Source organism: Sesamum indicum, linkage group LG5 (assembly GCF_026168435.1).
Source record: "Sesamum indicum cultivar Baizhima isolate 11 linkage group LG5, ASM2616843v1, whole genome shotgun sequence".
In the NCBI taxonomy this organism is placed as follows: Eukaryota; Viridiplantae; Streptophyta; class Magnoliopsida; order Lamiales; family Pedaliaceae; genus Sesamum; species Sesamum indicum.
Window position 1 is genome coordinate 4,874,840 of NC_142661.1, and position 6,016 is coordinate 4,880,855.

General features: G+C 32.4%; 1 long non-coding RNA gene across 1 annotated transcript; it reads left to right on the forward strand.

The window, feature by feature from the left end:
* Positions 1 to 229: 229 nt before the first annotated feature.
* Positions 230 to 5,571, forward strand: LOC148788037 (uncharacterized). Its single transcript, XR_016065414.1, has 3 exons — positions 230 to 404; positions 535 to 678; positions 5,480 to 5,571. It is a non-coding gene; the product is annotated as an uncharacterized LOC148788037 (long non-coding RNA).
* Positions 5,572 to 6,016: the final 445 nt, after the last annotated feature.

Here is a 6,016-nt window from a genome sequence, read left to right on the forward strand (position 1 = left end):
TATAGAAAATAATTTATTGTATTGTATTCATAGATAGCATCAATATATACATTTGTTTCTAAAAATGCTTTCTGTCTAATTATTACATAATATTAAGCAATGACAAACTAAAAAAGAAGAAATTAATAGGAAAAAATGATCAGAAAAAGACAGAACGTAACTTCCGAGGCTTCTGCTACCTCCTGTCGAGCTTTGTTTTTTGAAACACTCACACATACGGAAACAACATTTACGCACACTTTCTCAGTCAACCACTCACACTTCACATTTGCTCACGCTTTTCTCCCTCAAACACTCTCACTACAGAACACTGTTCAAGTCCATAAAGTACTACGCTTAGAGAGCCCTAGGAACGTTACATTTGAATCCTTCGGTAGCCAAAAATGGAAGAAAACTCCAAAAATGTGAGATGAATTTTGTGCAGGCAACTCCATTATTCCTTTTCTCAATCATTTGATTCTTTCTTTTTCCTTCTTTAATTCTTTTTACTGAATCGATTTGTTAATACGTCATTGCCATATAATTTTCCAACAGAATTCTTCAAGAACAGACACTAACGATTTTGGCCGGATTATTTCATCCGACCCAAATTCAAATTCGTCTTGTGAAGATTCCGGTGATGTGCTATCGCCGGATCCCATCTCTTGTGCTCTGCCGGCAAGATTAATGTAGCCTCAGGTACATAGTTAATTAATTTTCTTTTTGTTTCTCCAATTTGTTTCTATTTAATTTCCTTTCCTGTCAAAGTTTAAAAATAAATATTTAATTTTTTAATATATTAAGAATTTTTTTGCCATAATTAAGGTTAAACAAGAAATCTGGAACCCATTCTTGAGGCTATAGAAATCGTGCTTAATAAAACTTGTCTTTTCTTTTTTCCTTATTTTTTAATATATTTTCTTACCATGACCAGTACCTGCAGTGACTAAACTCATATTTGAAAACAGTAATTTTTATTTCACTAATTTTACCTTATATTAAGCACAAAACGGGGGATGAAGAGAAAGTGCAAAAGCAGCGGTGATGACCTGACCTAGGCTCAAACCAAACCTGATTCTGCCTGTTTTTTTTTTCTTTTTTTTTTAATCAAGATGAGATACTTTTTTAACAAACTTAAATAATTTATGCTTTTATTTTAAATAAATAAATTATAAATTAAACCAAACAATCAAAACTACAAATAGAAGTAGCTAAGACCATATAAAGACCAAAAAAGATTTAAAATAAATTTAAAAAAATAACAATGAATTTTAGTGAATTGTTGTACTAATATAGAAGTAGAAGAATAAAGGTAAAATTTTTAGAGTTTCAAAAGTATAAAAAATATAGAATAGCTAAGCTAAAAAAATAAAATAAAACTTATATGTCATGTATTATTTTAAAAAAGAAGTGGCTCGATTAGGTCGGTCCGCTAACTTGACCCAGGGTTAAGAGCTCCTAGGTCATTGGGTTGGGCCTATCCGAAGTATTGATACTTGGAATTACAAGAAAAGATTGCGACCTCAACTTAGAGTACTAACTAGCATGCTCATGGTATAATATCTTTAATTACATTAATGGAGAAGAGAAGACATTAATTAGGGTATCTTCCATAATTATTTACAGTTTTTCTTATTTACTATGATTTGTTGACAAAAAACTTTCTCATTCTGTCATGTTTGGAAGTCCCATAAGTTATTAATTGTTGCCACTATTGTATATTCTCTCTTCATCACCATACATATATTATTTTTTTTGTAATAAGTCTTTTAGTTCCCAACATTGGTTTTCCATGCAATGATTTTAGAAGGCGTTAATTCCCTTACATTATCCTACTTGGCACAAAATTGGATCTCTTGGTATGTCGTTTTTCATACTTTGGACAATAAATGTTACTTTTAGAATTTCTGATCTCGACTCTCTGATCCATCCATCTGGCTATTTAGTGTTCTATACATCTTTCTCAATTTGCCAACTTTTTTCATATCGAAAGTATATTTTCTTTAAAAACTCTCAATCAGGATATCTTACTTATAATTACATTTTTGAACCTTTCAACATAACCAATTTTTGTTGATATATAGATCCAAATTACTCTATACAAATAATATAATCCAACAACGAAAATTTGATCAATGTAACTTATTTTCTTTCAAATTTGCTCATGTAGATAAGCTAGTAATACTTTACACTAAGCATGAGATAAAGTAGCATCTCAGCACACTTGATTTTTAATCACTTCATAACAAGTTGAAGATAAATTCAAACTTTTACAAAGGTTTAGTTAGCACTTAAGTCTGTCAATAAAGAAATAACCCATGATCAAGATTGGAGCTGTTGCAAGTAGCACTGAAGTCTGTCAATAAACAAATAACCCATGACTAAGATTGGAGCTGTTGCAAGTTGAAAGAGCCATTTATAATACTAGGTAGAGGACCGCTATCATGAAGTATTTCATGTGGATTTGGAATGAAAGATATCGGGTAAGAAAGGCGGCAATGCATCAATCACTACCTGCAGATACAAATGGTGGTGCAACATATCATTATACGGCAAGAACAATGCTATATCCATGTAGCATGGTGATGATGCAATTTGTGATGAAGGTGTTGGTGACCAAAATCTAAAAAGTGGCCAACTTAGAGAGTGACAATATTGAAACAACTCTATTTGGACATGCACATAGGGTGGTAAAGATGCTACAAAAGTGGTTGTGGGGAAGCTAAGACGATTAAATGACCACAAAAAAATTCATATTGATGGTGGTGGGTTCCATGATATACCAAATACGGGCAGATTTTGGATAGGGCTATGCAGTACAGTGGTTTTTGAATCAGGGTTATATCATCTATGTCAATTTTAATAGTTATAACCATTGGTGAGATGATGGTATGAATACAAAAATGACATACTGGTAACCCATGTAAACTCTTTTCTAAAACAAACATTTTATGTCGCAGTAATGCTAAATGAGAATTCTATAGACAAGTGGTTTAGCGGCCCTCATATGATTGGCAGTTGGTTTCATGACCGCCATCCAATGCGCAACCCAACTGGACGATTGTCAATTGGTGTGTAGGCTTTGTTGTGATGTTCAAGTAAATGTAAATATACAAAATGAGCATAACAAAGTAGAGGGAAAATAAGAGAATACTCATTTTATTCACTTCAAAATAATATTACATGACATCTATAATTATCAGAATAAAATACCTCTCGACAAATCTAATTGGTTTTTTGGTCATTTATTCTAATAAAAAGGTTGTAGGTCATTGGGTTGGGCCTATCCCAAGAATTGATAGTTGGGATCAGCCTAAGATTGGCTTGGATTGGACCAATGTACTTTTCTTTATTGGGTCAATCAGACCTAGGTTGGGTCCCTCTTGAGCCCGACTTCTTAGGCATCTTGATCATCGACTAGAAACCATGTGTGTAGTCCACGACAGTTGAATTAACATTAGTTCGGTAAAAGTTTTTCAATTACAAGATATAATGTGAGATCCCTATGACCAATAAATCTAAAATAGTACTAATTCTTAATTTTTGGTTGAAGAATATGAATTATCTATGTGTAATGAATAAATATAGAGGAAAAAATAGTCGGAGACATGGCATACATCAATATCCAATATAAATGATTGTTGAATGATGATAATATCATCAAGAAACCAAATGATTATTGCATCTCTTTGACTCGAAACCTGAAGATTTGATTAGTTAAAGAATTCATATTTAAAACATAGGGAGAACATCCCAAATTTGGGTATCTACTTGACCAACTTTATTTTCTGCAAAATATAATTGTTTGAGGGTATTGTGGAGAAAATAGAATATCAAAGAGGTGGAAATATTTTGTGGTAAAGATATGAGTATGAAATCGGGACAAAGAATAGTAAATTTATAAATAAAATTAATATTACAAAAAAAATAAAATCAAAAGAAAGGATTGTGACCGCAACTTAGAGTACTAACTACCATGGCTCACGATTTAATATCCTTAACTATATTAATGGAGAAGAGAAGACATTAATTACGGTATCTTCCATAATTATATACATTTTTTCTTATTTACTATGATTTGTTGATAAAAAAGTTTCTCTGTTTTTCATGTTTGGAAGCCCCACAAGGTACTAATTGTTTTAACTATTATATATTCTCTCTTCATCACCATAAATATGTACACATTTTTTTTTCTTGTAATAAGTCTTAGTGCACAACATTGGTTTGCCATGCAATGATTTTGAATGCGTTAATTCCCTTATATTATCCTACAAGGCACAAAATTGTATCTCTTAGTATTTTATTTTTCATACTTGGGACAATATATGTTACATTTTGTGTTTCTGGTCTTGGCTCTCTGATCCATCTATCTATTTAGTATATTCTCTACATCTTTCTCAACTTGCCAACTTTTTTCATATCCAGTGTATATTTCCATTTAAAACTCCCATTCACGATTATCATACATAAAATTACTTTTTCCAGCCTTCAAACCAATCCAATTTTCGTTTATATAATTGAAGGTCCACTGCTTACTAAAATATTTAGATTAAAAGTACTCTATTCAAATTATATAATCCAACAACAGAAATTCGATGAATGTAACTTCTTTTCCTTTCAAATTTGCTCTTATGGAGAAGCTAGCAATACTTAAATCAAGTATGACATAAAGTAGCATCTCAATACGCTTGATAATTAATCTCTTCATAACAAGTTGAAGAGAAAATCAAACTTTTACTAAGGTTTAGTTATCATTGAAGACTGTAAACAAAGAAATCACCCATGACCAAGATTGGAGGTGGTGCAAGTTGAAAGAGACATTTATAATACTAGGGAGAAGACCTTTATTATGAAGTATTTCATGTGTATTTAGAACGAAAGATATCGGGTACGAAAGGAGGCAATGCATCGATCACAGGATGCAAATTCAAATGTTGGTGCAACGTGTCATTATTCATCAAGGTGCCCAAAATCTGATGTGGCCAAATTGGAGAGTGACAATGTTGAAACAACTAAATTGGGGCATGCACATAGGGTGGTAAAGATACTGCAAAAGTGGTTGTGGGGAAGTTAAGATGATTAAATGACTACCAAAAAAATTCATATTGATGGTGGTAGGTTCCATGGTATACCAAATACAGGCAAATTTTGCATAAGCTATGCAATACTATGGCTTTTATCAGGGTGATGTCATCTATGTCAATTGTAATAGTTATAACCATTAGTGAGATGATGGTACAAGTACAATGATGACATAATGGTAACCCATGTAAATTCTTTTCTAAAACAAACATTTTATGTTCAGTAACTAATACTAAATGGGAAGTCTATAGACAAGTGGTTTAGCGGCGCTCATATGATAGGGATCTTTTAATTAATACCGTTTGGCATTCAGTTTGTGAAGCAATGATTCTTCAACATTTTTTATGGTTTCTAGTAGCCTACAATTAAACCTTCAATATCAATATGATCGTCGGAATTGATGAATAACTGGTTGCAGGTCAACAAACGATTGCAATAACATTTAAATGCAAGTGGTGTTCCCATATTAAGAAGATAATACATGTGTTCCTTTGGAGTTTTAAGGTGCGAAGGTGTTGCAATTATTTGGTAGTTTCTTCCAGTTGTGGTTTTTAATCGCAGATTTGGTGATAATGATAGTTCACCATTAATGGAGGCGAACAACAGCCTTCTTGATTGAGGGACATATACGTATCCTTGTATAGTTTCTTGTTCTATGGTTTTCTGGGACAACTTGAAACAAGCCAAACACTTGGGTCATTGTTTTTCAACTTAAACGATCATCTTGAGGGTGCATCACCGATTATAGTTGTTGCTAAAGCAAGTGTACTTAAAAGACAAAAAAGGAAAGGTGATTTAAATGTTGATGACACATGGATTCATTCCCACAACAACTTCGTACCATGGTGCATCTTAAGAGAATCCTAAGAGGTGGGAGCATGCAAGGTTGTGCAAAGTAACCAAGGAGATGTGGTAATTGTGGTTGTGAGTATTTACATTATCAAATGATCATTTT